Here is a 15,905-nt window from a genome sequence, read left to right as displayed (position 1 = left end):
ATGAGATTTTGAGGCAGAGATTATAGTCTGCCAACGATTTAAGTACCACTCCCGTTTGGCCGATTTCTGGGCCTGTTTGTATGCTTTTTTAGCCAGGGAATAAGATGGAGGTAAGGCCGGAGCGCCGGAAAGTTTATAGTCATTATATATTGTATGTAGATGGAGTCTGGCTTGTTTGCAAGCAGAGTTGAACCAAGGGGCGCCAAATTTAAAATAATCGTTTTTAGCTCCATAGGTTGTAGAAGTAAAAAAGCGAGTTAAAACTTCTATCAAGCAAGAAAAACAATTCATACAGGTAATAGGATCGCGCGAGACTATTCCTATGTCCATCTGATCGCCAGGAAACTTTTCTCGGATAAAATCCGTATATCTGTGAGCGAGGGCAGGGGACCATTTAGTCCCCTTTATTTTAGTGGACGACTCCACTACCACCGGGATTGGGTGGGAGCGGTCGAGCAACTGCCAGTCAACACATAACTTGGTTGTCAGGGGAAGATGGTCACTAAATTGGGCATTATCAATTTTAAAAGAGGTGACATTCAAAAATAGATCCCGGGAAACCAATACATAGTCGAGAACACTGTTTGATTTTAACCCCAGGTGGGTGAATTCTCCTGGTATGTCTGGAGGACACCTGCCATTTAATATAATTAAATTAAGGCGTAGAGTCATCTGATAAAGCATCACTCCCGCCTTATTGACTTTTACATCCTTTGATATTCTAGTGGGGGTGTATACTAGATCGTAGGTTTGAACGCCGGGGTCAACCCACCACTTGGACTTTTTAAGTGCCTCCCGATTTGATGCTATCCGAGCGTTAAAATCGCCTCCAGTAATGGAGGGGACATTGGGATACTTAAGATAACAAGAAAGTAAAAAATCCTCTAGGGATTCCCATCTAGAAGTAAGATCAGCTGCTAACCCTCCCGGAGGGAAATAGACATTTGTAACCAATAAAGTGAAGTTTCCACCAGAGATCAGTCCGGTAATAGCATAAGGCGGAAATGCATGCACTAGTGAAAGTTTAGCCCGAAGTTTGAGGGAGATACCAATTGTAAGGCCACCTTTAGGGCGGCCACCATTCATTGACGGGCTAGCAGGCAGACATATAAACTCAAAGCCATTTAACTCAATTTCCTCCTCCAAATTCCTGGTCCTGAGCAATTTAAGGCTTTACAAGTCAAAACCAGCAATTTGAATTGGACCCAGAAACTAATTGGTAGCCAGTGCAGTCAGACCAGGATGGGTGTAATATGCTCAAACCGCCGGTGAGCAAGCTGGCCGCTGAATTCTGCACTAGCTGAAGTTTCCAAACTGTCTTCAGAGGCAGCCCTAGGTATAACGCATATCTATATCTAACCTTCAAGTTCCCGGAGCATAGACAACGGTAGATAGGCTATCCCTGTCCAGAAAGGGGTGTAGCTGGGCCACCAGCCTACACTCACGTTATGGAAGGCACTCTTGGCCACTTGAGCCTCAAGCGACAGCAAAGGATCCAGGATTACCCCCAAGCGACGAACCTGCTCCTCCAGAGGAAGTGTAACCCCATCAAGAGCAGGTGACGTCCTAGCCATCTGCTCTAGGAACCACCCACTAACTGAGCCTTATCTGGAGTGAGCTTCAATTTGTTGGCTCTCATCCAGTCCATTACCCAGGCAAGACACTGGTCTAGCACTTCCACTGCCTCATCTACAGATAGAAAGGAGAAATAGAGCTGAGTGTCATCAGCATACTGCTGGCAACGTACTCCAAACCTCTGGATAACCCCTCCCAGCGATTTCATGTAGATGTTAAACAACAAGGGGGATTGGATTGGGCCTTGCGGAACCCCACACTGAAGCTTCCATGGGGCTGAAATGCATTCCCCAAGTAACACCCTCTGGGAACGACCATCCAAGTAGGACTGGAATCACCACAAAGCAGTGCCACCCACCCCCAGTTCAGAGAGTCGCTCCAGAAGGATACCATGGTGGATCCTATTGAAAACCGCTGAGAGGAGAATAATGAACAGGGACACATTTCCCTTGTCTCTCTCTCGACAGAGGTCATCATAGAGGGCCACCAAAGCAGTTTCCGTGCCAAAACCAGGCCTAAACCCTGATTGAAATGGATCCAGAAAATCAGTTTCTTCCAAAAGCACCTGGATCTGGTCTGCGACCACTCACTCCAGAACCTTGCCCAGGAAAGGGAGATCAACAACTGGCCGGTAGTTAGGTTTTCCGAATCCAGGGGAGGTTTCTTAAGGAGTGGTTTTACCTCTGCCTCCTTCAAACATGCAGGGACCACCCCCCCCTCTCGTAAAGAGGCACTGATCATCTTCCTGGCCCAGCCTGCTGTTCCCTCCCTGCTGGTTTTTATCAGCCAAGAGGCGAAAGGGTCAAGAGTGCAAATGGTCACCCTGACTGATCCAAGCACCTTGTCCATATCCTCGAGCCTGACCAACTGAAAAAACTCATCCAACACAACAGGACTAGACTGTGCTCTGGACAACCCATGAGACTCATCCGCTGTCTTGGTGGATGGAAGCAATTTTATCTTCTTCTTTTTCCTCGATAAAGTTTATTATAGAAAGTTTATATACAATCAATATAACATTCATAAAATAAAAGAGTCCAACATAAAGATATATATAAAATATATATAAAAAACACCGGGACTTCCCTCCGCCTCAGCTCGACATCTTTCAATATTCTATACTCTTATTTACATTGTGTTTTTGATAGTATTCAACATTCACCTATTATTAATTTGTCATAATCTGATTCAACTTTACATCCTTAGTCCATACATATCAACAGGTTTTCTTTAGAACAGTGTTTTTTCATTTGGTCCTCATTCCTTCCTTAAATTCTGATTTGACTGGTGTCTTATGATTGCTGTTAGTTTGGCCAATTCTATAAAGTCACATAATTTACTTATCCAGTCTTCCTTTGTGGGAATAATGCCCCCCTTTCCAATTTTTAGCAAGTAATAATCTGGCTGCAGCTGTGGCATATAAGAATAACCTGTGGGGTGTCCTTTCCTATAATGCCCATTAGGCATGCCTCTGGCTTTTTTTCTATAGGAGCTTTCAGCATCTTTCTTAGCTCTTCATGGATACACCCCCAAAATTTATTAATTTTCTCACAGCTCCACCATACATGTATAATTGTTTCCTCTGCATTACTGCATTTCCAACATCGGTTGGATTTGAGTTTACATATCTTGGCTAGTTTGGAAGGTGTCACATACCACCTGTATAACATTTTCATTCAGTTTTCCTTGATAGTATAACAGGCAGTAAATCTGATATCTAACCTCCAGAGTCTCTCCCACTGTTCCATCTGTATTGTGGGGCCCATGTCCTGGGCCCATTTAACCATTACATCCTTTACTTCCTCATCTTTCAGATACCATTCCAATAACAGTTTTAGATAATATTTTTTTGTCATTTTGTAATAATGCTTTTTGTGGTTTGGATTCATCTTTCCCAAAGCCAATTTTGTTTATCTGAATTAAAAACGTTGTTCCATATGAAAGCCAATCAGTGAGGTAGTGCCATATCTCTCTGAATGTTTTGAATCTCAGATGTCCTTGTCTCCTTTTAATAGTTGACTATAGGTTGCCCAATTTCCCTCCATATTTGTTTTTTTGACTGCAAAAGTCTCTACTGGGGACAGCCACCATGGCGTTTGGGGTTCTAATTATGGTTGGTATTTTGTCCACACTTTATAAAGAGCATTTCTGACTATATGATTAGTGAACCCTCTGTGGACCTTACTGTAGCCAAGGCATGCATGCCATCCGTACCTGTTGTTGCAACTCTCCAAATCAAGTACAGTGGTGCCTCGCAAGACGAAATTAATCTGTTCCGTGAGGCTCTTTGTATAGCGGTTTTTCGTCTTGCGAAGCAAGCCCATTGACAGCTTAGCAGATGAGCGCTATAGCGGCTTTTAGCGGATCAGCTGATAAGCGGCTTAGCAAGGGGGGGAGGGGAAAAAACCCACAGGAACTCGCAAGACATTTCGTCTTACGAAGCAAGCCCATAGGGAAATTCGATTTGCGAAGCGCCTTCAAAACGGAAAACCCTTTCGTCTAGCGGGCTTTCCGTCTTGCGAGGCGTTCGTCTTGCGGGGCACCACTGTATATGTTTTCTCTAATAAGATCCAATCCTTTATCCAACATAGGCACGAGGCTTTGAAATATGTTCTTACATCGGGGAGTGCGAAACCCGCCCCTTTCTTTTTTTGTCAGTCAGTAATTTGTATTTTATGTGGGGTTTCTTACCCTGCCACATGAACCTGGTCAGATCTCTCCTGCAATCGACAAAGCATTGTGGCAAGCAATTTTAACAAGAACATGCTTTGCAAAGCAGTCAAAGCGAGCTACCATTGGTTCTACCACCTCCTTTGGGCCAGCCTGTAAAAGGCCCCGTACAACCCGGAAAAGTTCTGCCGGACGACATAATGAGGAGGCAATGGAGGCAAAAAACTATGCTTTCTTTACTGCCTTCACTGCCACTAGCTAGGCTTGATAATGAGCCCTTACCAGTGTTTGGTTGCATTCATTCGGATCTTGACCCCAAGCCCTATGGGGAGCCCAAGGAAGGTCCCCCACCTGCCCAGGTTGGCCTGCTGGGAGGAGAAAGATCTTTTCCATTAGGAAAAGATGTCCTACCCCCATAAAAAGGAGGGAAGACCTATAAATGAAAAATTTTAGCGGAATTAGATACAGAATGCATTAATTATGGGAAATGTAGAATAATAATAATAATAATAATAATAATAATAATAATAATAATAATAATTTATACCCCACCCATCAGGCTACTGAATTTCCCCAGCCACTCTGGGAGCCTCCCAATCGAGTGTTAAAAACAATACAGCATTTAAATATTTAAAACTTTCCTAAACAGAGCTGGCTTCAGATGTCTTTTAAAAATAGGATAGCTGCTTATTTCCTTGACATCTGATGGGAGGGTGTTTCACAGGGAGGGCACCCCTAATAAGAAAGCCCTCTGCCTGGTTCCCTGCAACCTCACTTCTCGCAACGAGGGAACCTCCAGAAGGTGCTGGATCTCAGTGTCCAGGCTTAACGATGGGGGTGGAGATGCTCCTTCAGGTCTACTGAGCTGAGGTCGTTGAGGGCTTTAAAGGTCAGCATCAGCACTTTGGAAGCCAATGCATTGCAAGCCAATGCAGATCTCTCAGGGCCGGTGTTATATGGTCCTGTGACTGGCCATTCCTAGCCACAAGTCTAGCTGTCACATTCTGGATCAGTTGCAGTTTTCGGGTCACCTTCAAAGGTAGCCCCACGTAGAGAGCATTGCAGTAATCCAAGCGGGAGATAACTAGAGCATGCACCACTCTGGTGAGACAGTCTGTGGGCAGGTAGGGTCTCAGCCTACGTACCAGATGGAGCTGCTAAACAGCTGCCCTGGACACAGAATTGACCTGCGCCTCCATGGACAGCTGTGAGTCCAAAATGACTCCCAGGCTGCGCACCTGGTCCTTCAGGGGCACAGTTACCCCATTCAGGACCAGGGAGTCCCCCACGCCAACCTGCCCCCCCAAAACAGTACTTGTGTCTTGTCAGGATTCAACCTCAATCTGTTAGCCGCCATCCATCCTTCCCCGCCTTCACTGGTTCCCATTTGAAAGAGAGGCAGAGCTGGGTCTCATCTGCATATTGACGGACACCCATCCCAATCCCCTGATGATCTCTCCCAGCGGCTGCATGCAGATGTTAAAAAGCGTGGGTATTATGGGAAACATATGGGAAATACCCTTTGCAAAAGCGTGTGCATTAGGCGAGATCTGCACCGAAATGCCGACCAACTTTCAAGAGCTCTATTTAAAAATAATAAGATGTGAAAATCTGGACAAATGGATGACTAGAAAAAGGAGACAGAGGAAAAGAACTTACATTGAAATGGTTTGCCTAATGGGGTTTTTTCATCCCTCCCCACAACTCCCTCCAGCTGTCCCCCCCCCCGTCTCTCCCCCTTTATATAATACATACGACCCACCTCCAGCGCCTCTGTGAGGAAGGAAAGCCGCCGCCATGACAGGTATCTCTCCCCCCACCCCACCCCCAGGAGCGGGACAGGAAGCGGAAGCTGCAATTCTCCCGACAGCCTTTCCCCCCCCTCCGCTCTAGGAATATCAGTTCTGTCGCCGCTGCTGTTAACCGTTTCAGAGCCGAGCGGCAGGAGCCTCTGGGCTTCTCCGGGCAAAGAGCGAGGAGAGACGCTGATCTCGCCTCCGGAAAGCCCCGCTGGATCAGCTGCGCGGAAGCCTTAAAACGTTTTCTAAACTATTTGTGATTATAATTATTTTCAACTTTCAAATTAACAACGATTTTCCTTTCGGTACACAGATATCCAATCCAAATTTGCAATAACTGACTCCCCCCCCCCGTTTCCATCCCACCCTTTTATTCTCCTTGCATATAATTACTATATATTTCCTCAATTAATTTCACCTTCATTCCCCTCTCCTAATTCTATTTTTAGTTCATAAATGTTACATCAAACCTGCTAATGTTTTGACGTTTTTACAGTGTTCTCTAAAATAGTCTATAAGGCTTTCCCATTCTAGATTGAATTTTTTCTCATCTTGGTGCCTGATCTTTAGGGTAAGTTTAGCCATTTCGGCAGAGTCCGTCATCTTTCCATTCTTCTTTCATTCGGACCTTGTCTTCTTTCCACATTTTCCTATGTGGTGGACGTGTAAAAAAGTAAAGGGCTTCTGGGAAATTTTTAAAAATTCTTTAAATTACGTTTGTTAAGAAAACCCAGAGGCTCTTTTACTAGGTGTAATAGGAGAAAAAATGCCAAGGAAGCAAAAGAGACTGTTTATTTATGCGATTACAGTGGCCAAAGGCTACTATCCCAGACGTGGAAAGAAGTAAAGGTCCCAAAGAAGAATGGATAACTAAGATGATTGACTATGCCGAAATGGCTAATCTTACCGATCAAATGAGAAAAAATTCAATCAAGAATGGAGAAACTTTATAGACTATTTTAGAGAACATGAGTTTGTTGATCTCAATGGTCACCTAGTCCAACCCCGTATGTGTATATATGATAAATATGTGGGGCTGGTACAGTGGTACCTCGCAAGACGAACGCCTCGCAAGACGGAAAACCCGCTAGATGAAAGGGTTTTCCGTTTTGGAGGCGCTTCGCAAGACGAATTTCCCTATGGGCTTGCTTCGCAAGACGACAGCCCATAGGGAAATATCCGGGTCAGCGGGGAAGCGCAGCGCGTCTTCCCCACTGTCCTCGGACCTCCTCCGAAGCCGGGCGGTGGGGCGGAAACGCCTCCTCCCGCCGCCGCCGGGCTTCGGAACGCTGCTCCGAAGCCGGGCGGTGGGGCGGGAACGCATCCTCCCGCCGCCGCCGGGCTTTGGAACGCTGCTCCGAAGCCGGGCGGGGGGACGGGAACACCTGCCCCCGCCGCCGGGCTTTGGAACGCTGCTCCGAAGCCGGGCGGTGGGGCGGGAACGCATCCTCCCACCGCCGCCGGGCTTTGGAACGCTGCTCCGAAGCCGGGCGGGGGGACGGGAACACCTGCCCCCGCCGCCGGGCTTCGGAACGCTGCTCCGAAGCCGGGCGGCTGGGCGGGAACACCTTCTGAAGGCGGGCGGGGGGCGAAAGTCTTTGTCCCCCCTGCCTGCCTTCCCAGGGGCTTTTAAATCGCCCCGGACAGCGGAGAAGTCCTCCGCTGTCCCGGGGCGATTTTAAAATGCCGCCCGCCAGCATTTTAAGATTGCCCGGACAGCGGAGAAGTCCGTCGCTGTCCCGGGGTTTTTTAAAATGCTGGGGGTGGGAAGAAAAGCCCTTGCCCCCCCCCAGCCTTCAGAAGAGGTCCGGGGACAGACTGTCTCCGGACCTGGTCTGAAGGCGGTTTCCCTAGGAACGCATTAATTGATTTTCAATGCATTCCTATGGGAAACCGTGCATCGCAAGACGAAAAACTCGCAAGACGAAGAGACTTGCGGAACGAATTAATTTCCTCTTGCGAGGCACCACTGTAGTTTCCTCCTCTCCGCTGAGATGTACAGAGGCAATACTGAGCCACCCACTTGGAAGGCTTAAAAAGAGGATTGTATAAATTCGGGACTAGGCTGTCAGTAGCTACACACCCTGATGTCTATGTTGTATTTATTTATTTATTTTTACAGTGGTACCTCAGGTTACAGATGCTCCAGGTTACAGATGCTCCAGGTTACAGACTCTGCTAAACCATAAACAGTACCTCAGGTTAAGAACTTTGCTTCAGGATGAGAACAGAAATCGTGTGGTGGCAGCGGGAGGCCCCATTTGCTAAAGTTGTACCTCAGGTTAAGAACAGTTTCAGGTTAAGAATGGACCTCCAGAACAAATTAAGTTCTTAACCTGAGGTACCACTGTATTATCAACAGATAACGTCTGGCCGAGGGTACCGGCGTACAGCTTCTGGGTCATGTAGCCAGCATGACCAAGCCGTTTCTGGCGAACCAGAGCAGCGCATGGAAACGCCGTTTACCTTCCCGCTGAAGCGGTACCTATTTATGTAGTTGCACTTTGACGTGCTTTCGAACTGTTAGGTTGGCAGGAGCAGGGACCGAGCAACGGGAGCTCACCCTGTCACCGGGATTCGAACCACCAACCTTCTGATCGGCAAGTCCTAGGCTCTGTGGTTTAACCCACAGCGCAACCCGCGTCCCATTTTATAGGTTAGGGTAAGGCAATTGGTTTTTTATGGGGGTTGTTTTGATTTTTATTATGTATTTTGTGGTTTAATATACTGATTTTATTCTGAGACCCCTGGGTATAGGGCAGTATATAACAATGATGGGAATCAGAAAAAATTGGGAGCCACTGTCTTAAAAGGGGAGGGGATCACAGATTGCATTTCAACTTTCCTGCATTATTTATGTTCCTACCTTGTGAATGGGCGGGGGTGTGTGTTTATGGGCAGCTTCCACAGAATCGATGAGTTGGGAGGGACCCCAGGGATCCTCTATTCCAACCCCGATGTACAGGAATCTCAGCTAAAGAATCCCTGACAGAGGGCCATCCAACCTCTGCTTAAAAACCTCCAAGGAAGGGGAGACCATTCACTGTCAAACACAGATTCCTGTAAGCAATCACATTGTGATGGAACTGGATCTGAGCCAGGTGGCACTAATAGTGAGGAAAGGATCTGTAACCCCCAAGACCTTTGGGGAAAGCCTGCAGAGTTCAGGCAAGCAGAGAGGAAGGAAAAGCATAATTTCCTCTCTCACTGCATTTAACCCTCAGAGGACCAAAATCTCTTCTGCCTGGGGAATCCCAAAACTGAATTTATCCGCTTTTCCCTGAGATTAAGCACCTGTTGGGAACAGTGGGACTGACTCCTGAGGAAACCTGCATGGGGGGTGGGGGGTTGTAAATGGCTTCTTAGGGATTGCATACTTTTTTTTGGCTATTTCATCTTTTGTAGGCTTTACATGCACCTGTGCATATATGTTTGGGATTTTTGAAATCCACAGTTCAGGAAAAATAAAACAATGACATTATCAGTAAATAAAAATTAAAATGACTATTTTCTTATTAAAAATAATTAAAATAAACAGTAAACATGGATTAAAACACAGTGAAAGTGACTGCGTCGTATCAATAGGCAGCGAGTTCGAAAGCTGGATACAGATATTTTTTCTATTTTTTCACTGCCCTGTTGGGCAAATCCGGTACATCGTATTTCCAAAATTAATTTCCTAACAAGTCGCATGTGCACAGAGAAACAGATCCCCACAACGAACCAAGGTTTCCTGGCTTAGATCCAGGCGTTCCCGTGGACTTCAGCAGCAAACCTGGCCTTAAGGATCTGCTTGCCGCCCTCTCTGGTGGAGAATGGGCAACCTTTGGAACAAGAAGTGGCAGAGCAGGAAACAGACACATTGGGGTCTGGGCAGGCTCTCTGCCAGTGGCGAACAATGGCTTGGGCAAGCCTTATAGTGAATGACACACATGGGGGGGGGGAGTAGGGCTGGGGGCCACTAGTGGGCAGCTTCTGACAAGGCAACACAGAGAGTGGCATGAGCCTGAACAGCAGCAGATCCCATGGCTGCAAGGACGCAGAAACACACAAGCTCAGCAAGGCAGGGGGAGAGTCATCAGAGGAAGAGGCCGTTTGCTCCCTGAACTCCTCTCTTATCGGAGCTATGAAAGATGCCATCTACAATTGAATCAGTGCAGTTCACGTCCGTATCCTCACCTTTCACTAAAGAAGGATTCCCACACTTGAGTCTCCAGATCTTTCGGGACTACAACTCCCATCACTCCCAGTTAGCAGTATTAAGGGATAATGGGAATCGTAGTCCAAAAACAGCTAGAGACCCAAGCCTGCACTAGAGTACCTAGGGCAACTGTTTTTCTAACACAGGCATTTTTTACATTTTGGTGCAAATATATCTTAAAAACTGAATTATAAAAGAATTCAATCTTTAGCATTGCCTGCTAGATGAGGTTGGATTTCCTTTTGGGGTCTGGGGTTCAGCAGCTCTTTGCCAGGAATTCCCAGGAAGGGCTTGCACCTTGTCATGGGAAGGGCAAGCATTTTAGTGAACGACAGACATATGGGGGGGGGGAACGGACCAGAGGACAGTTTCTAACAGGCATCCCTTGAAGAAGATGGGTTAAGTTTCCTGGACTATGACCTGCACTATCAGGGATTTGATCAGCAGAGTTCAGGACCAAAATATCACCTTTCACTAGACTATGCAACAGGGAAACTGTCCCGCTAACACACATGAATTTTTAAATCTTTGATCGCTCTTCTGTGCAAATCTGATGTATCTAAAAATTGTAATTAAAACATAATTTGGTTTTTTTTAGTGTTGTGTTCTGGATGAGGTTGCATCTTCTTCCGTTGCCAGATTACCAGATAAACAAATACCTGCACATAGCTGCATAGCGGATTTCACATTTTCAGAATGGGGGGGGGGAATACTAGTTAAGCGGAGAGCTGGGGGGAGAACACAGCATACCTGTTTTTCAACAACATTTATGCAGCAGAGGATAAAAGCAGTTAAAATAAAATCAACTCAAGACCACACTACAACTAAACATTGACACAAATATCAAAATGTTGCATCCATTTATCAAATCATCATCATTTAATATTTATATCCCACCTATCTGGCTGGGTTTTCCCAGCCACTCTGGGCAGCTTACAGCACATTAAAAAATGTTAAAATATTAGACATTTAAAACTCTCTGTACAGAGTTTCTTTCAGATGTCTTCTACAAGTCAGATAGTGGTTTATTTCCTCGACGTCTGATGGGAGGGCGTTCCACAGGGCGGGTTCCACTACCAAGAAGGCCCTCTGCCTGGTTCCCTGTAACCTCACTTCTCGCAGTGAGGGAACCACCAGAAGGCCCTCGTCGCTGGACCTCAGTGTCTGGGCTGGACGATGGGGGTGGAGGCGCTCCTTCAGGTAGAATACTTCTGGCCACGCCAACAAGGGTTGGTGAGAGACTTGTGATGAATACATGCAAAATGCATGGGAAATAAAACAGAATACAGCTATGTAAATCTAACTCTGATCAGGAGGATAATCTGTAACACGGCCACTAAAAGGAATCAAAATTCTAATGGAAGCAAATTCTAATGCTGAACATGATCATTGGCTTAAAGATCTTCCGACACTCCGACCCTTTCTAAGATGTTTCCCTTGTACGAGTTCTTTACTGTTTAGGAAGGGAGTTCTTTCCATATGCCAAACATTTTAAAGATTTTCTCCCTATATGACTTATTTGGTGTCTAGTAAGGTGGTTACTCTGACTGAAGCTCCTTCCACACTCTAAACATGTATACGGTTTCTCTCCTGTATGAGTTCTTTGATGCGACTTAAGGGAGCTACGGCAACTAAAGCTCCTTCCACACTCTGAACATGTATACGGTTTCTCTCCTGTATGAGTTCGTTGATGCAATGTAAGAAAGCTACCACGACTGAAGCTCTTGCCACACTCCAAACATTTATAAGGTTTCTCTCCTGTGTGCAATCTTTGATGCAAGGTAAGGCTGCAACTGTGCCTGAAAATCTTTCCACACTCCAAACATGTATATCCTTTCTCCCCTGTATGAATTCTTTCATGTGAGTAAAGGGAGTCGAGGCGACTGAAGTTCTTGCCACATTCCCAGCATTTATAAGGTTTGCTGCCTCGATGAGTTTGTTGATGTCTAGTAAGCGCATTGCTGCGAGCGAAGCTCATTCCACACTCCAAACACGTATGCGGTTTCTCCCCTGTATGAGTTCTTTGATGCGACTTAAGGGTGCTGCTCTGACTGAAGCTCCTTCCACACTCTGAACATGTATACGGTTTCTCCCCTGTATGATTTTTTTTATGTGACTTAAGGCTACTACTCACACTGAATCTCTTTCCACACTCTGAACATTTATATGGTTTCTCCCCTGTATGAGTTCTTTGATGCAAGGTAAGGGTACCACTGTGACTGAATCTCTTTCCACACTCTGAACATTTATACGGTTTCTCTCCTGTATGAGTTCTTTGATGCAAGATAAGGGTACTACTGTGACTGAAGCTCTTTCCACAGTCCAAACATTTATATGGTTTCTCTCCTGTATGAGTTTTTTGATGCGACTTAAGGGAGCTACAGCAACTGAAGCTTTTCCCACACTCTGAACATGTATATGGTTTCTGTCCTGTGTGCACTCTTTGATGTAAAGTAAGAGTGGAGCGATTACCAAATCTCTTTCCACACACTGTGCATTCATGCTTCTTCTCCTCTCTGGGAATTTGGTTTTCATCACCCTGAGACGTACCGGATTTACCCTCCGACTTTTGCTTTTGTCTCCCCTCGCTGCCTCCATCTTGAACCCTCAGCTTCCTTTGCTCCTCCTCCTCTTTGCCTCTTTGTGGTGACACTTCTGATTGTTCCCCTTCTGCCAGCATCCCTTCAGCATCTCCTGATGGAATAAAAAGGCAAACTGATGAATTGGCGCATCTGGCAGTTCCCTCACTGTGAGAAGTCAAGTTACAAGGAACGAGGCAGAGGGCCTTCTTGGTAGTGGTGCCCACCCTGTGGAAAGCTATCCCGTCAGATGTCAAGGAAACAAACAACTATACAACTTGTAGAAGACAACTGGAGGCAGCCCTGTATAGGGAAGCTTTTAATGTTTAATTGTGCTTTTATACTTGATGGAAGCCAGCTCGAGTGGCTGGGGCAACCCAGTCAAATGGATAGGGTACAAATAATAAAATTTTTATCATTATCATTATCAGTGTTTGTATACTGCCCTATACCTGGAGGTCTCAGCATGGTTCACAGAAAATATCACAAAATATATAATCAGAATAAAAACAGCAACCCAATAACACCCCTCCAGAAAAGAGCCACATTTGAAAAAGGGCATAGTATGTCAAACAGATCAACCAAAGGTCTGGTTAAAAGGAACGTTTTTGCCTGGTGCCTAAAAGTGTATAATGAAGACACCAGGCGAGTGTCCCTGGGGAGATCATTCCACAGATGGGGAGCCACTGAAGAAAAGGCCAGTTCTCGTGTTGCAACCTTCTGAAACTTTCGAGGAGACGGCACACGAAGAAGGTGATCTCCGGATCCGGGTAGGTTCATATGCAAAGAGGCGGTCCTTGAGGTATTGTGGTCCTGAGCCATTTAAGGCTTTATAGGTCAAAACCAACACTTGGAATTGGGGCCAGAAACTAATTGGTAGCCATTGCAGTCAGACCAGGGTGGGGGTAATATGCTCAAACCGCCTTGCTCTGGTGAGCAACCTGGCCACTGAATTCTGCACTAGCTGAAGTTTCCACACTGTCTTCAGAGGCAGCCCTACGTATAACGCATATCTATATCTAACCTTGAATTTCCCAGAGCATAGACAATGGTAGATAGGCTATCCCTGTCCAGATAGGGGTGTAGCTCGGCTACCAGTCAAAGCTGATGGAAGGCACTACAGGACATCTGAGCCTTGAGCGACAGCAAAGGATCCAGGAGGACCCCCCAAGCTACGAACCTGCTCCTTCAGAGGAAGCGTAATCCCATCAAGAGCAGGTGACCTCCCACCCATCTGCTCTAGGGAACCACCCACTAACTGAGCCTCACTCTTATCTGGATTGAGCTTCAATTTGTTGGCTCTCATCGAACCCATTACAAAGGCAAGACACTGGTCCAACACTTCCACTACAGATAGAAAGGAGAAATAGAGCTGAGTGTCATCAGCATACTGCTGGCAACGTACTCCAAACCTCTGGATAATCCCTCCCAGCGATTTCACGTAGATGTTAAACAACAAGGGGGATTGGATTGGGCCCTGCGGAACCCCACATTGAAGCTTCCATGGGGCTGAAATGAATTCCCCAAGTAACACCTTCTGGGAACGACCATCCAAGTAGGACTGGAACCACTGCAAAGCAGTGCCACCCACCCCCAGTTCTGAGAGTCGCTCCAGAAGGATACCATGGTGGATGCTATTGAAAACCGCTGAGAGGTGGAGAACAATGAACAGGGACACATTTCAATTGTCTCTCTCTCTCGACAGAGGTCATCATAGAGGGCCACCAAAGCAGTTTCCGTGCCAAAACCAGGCCTAAACCCTGATTGAAATGGATCCAGAAAATCAGTTTCTTCCAAAAGCACCTGGATCTGGTCTGCGACCACTCACTCCAGAACCTTGCCCAGGAAAGGGAGATCAACAACTGGCCGGTAGTTAGGCTTTCTGAATTCAGAGAAGGTTTCTTAAGGAGTGGTTTTACCTCTGCCTCCTTCAAACATGCAGGGACCACCCCCCCCCTCTCGTAAAGAGGCACTGATCATCTCCCTGGCCCAGCCTGCTGTTCCCTCCCTGCTGGTTTTTATCAGCCAAGAGGCGAAAGGGTCAAGAGTGCAAATGGTCACCCTGACTGATCAAAACACCATGTCCATATCCTCGAGCCTGACCAACTGAAAAAACTCATCCAACACAACAGGACTAGACTGTGCTCTGGACAACCCATGAGACTCATCTGCTGTCTTGGTGGATGGAAGCAATTTTATCTTCTTCTTTTTCCTCGATAAAGTTTATTATAGAAAGTATATATACAATCAATATACCATTCATAAAATAAAAGAGCCCAACATAAAGATATATAAAATAAAAATTCCAACACTGGGACTTCCCTCCGCCTCAGCTCGACATCTTTCAATATTCTATGCTCTTATTTACATTGTGTTTTTGATAGCATTCAACATTCACCTATTATTAATTTGTCATAATCTGATTCAACTTTACATCCTTAGTCCATACATATCAACAGGTTTTCTTTAGAACAGTGTTTTTTCATTTGGTCCTCAAAGCATTTCCATTCCTTCCTTAAATTCTGGTTTGACTGGTGTCTTATGGCTGCTGTTAGTTTGGCCAATTCTATAAAGTCACATAATTTACTTATCCAGTCTTCTTTTGTGGGAATAATGCCCCCCTTCCAATTTTTAGCAAGTAATAATCTGGCTGCAGCTGTGGCATATAAGAATAACATTTGATATCCTGTGGGGTGTCCTTTCCTATAATGCCCATTAGGCATGCCTCTGGCTTTTTTTCTATAGGAGCTTTCAGCATCTTTCTTAGCTCTTCATGGATACACCCCCAAAATTTATTAATTTTCTCACAGCTTCACCATACATGTATCATTGTTTCCTCTGCATTACTGCATTTCCAACATCGGTTGGATTTGAGTTTACATATCTTGGCTAGTTTGGAAGGTGTCACATACCACCTGTATAACATTTCCATTCAGTTTTCCTTGATAGTATAACAGGCAGTAAATCTGATATCTAACCTCCAGAGTCTCTCCCACTGTTCCATCTGTATTGTGGGGCCCATGTCCTGGGCCCATTTAACCATTACATCCTTTACTTCCTCATCTTTCAGATACCATTCCA

The 15,905-nt window shown here is 45.8% G+C and overlaps 4 protein-coding genes across 7 annotated transcripts in view; 1 reads left to right on the top strand and 3 right to left on the bottom strand.

Moving 5' to 3' along the window:
* Positions 1-1,952, bottom strand: part of LOC309525027 (uncharacterized protein) — a 34,121-nt gene extending 32,169 nt beyond the window's left edge. Inside the window, exon 1 of the mRNA XM_082210366.1 lies at positions 1,595-1,952. The gene's annotated coding sequence lies outside the window, so the exon portion shown is untranslated. The remainder of the gene's footprint in view (positions 1-1,594) is intronic.
* The window catches only part of LOC309525047 (uncharacterized protein), a 274,308-nt gene that overhangs the window by 105,522 nt on the left and 152,881 nt on the right, over positions 1-15,905 (top strand). The window lies entirely within an intron of this gene.
* Positions 1-15,905, bottom strand: part of LOC309524675 (uncharacterized protein) — a 121,925-nt gene that overhangs the window by 70,030 nt on the left and 35,990 nt on the right. The gene's annotated exons all lie outside the window — the stretch shown is intronic.
* LOC309527550 (uncharacterized protein) overlaps positions 1-15,905 on the bottom strand; it is a gene marked incomplete at its 3' end in the record, with an annotated part of 29,274 nt that overhangs the window by 10,169 nt on the left and 3,200 nt on the right. The window lies entirely within an intron of this gene.

Source organism: Podarcis vaucheri (assembly GCF_965113315.1).
Source record: "Podarcis vaucheri genome assembly, chromosome: 2".
NCBI lineage: Eukaryota > Metazoa > Chordata > Lepidosauria > Squamata > Lacertidae > Podarcis > Podarcis vaucheri.
Note: the sequence above shows the minus strand (reverse complement) of the source record. Positions and strands in the feature narration are given on the sequence as shown.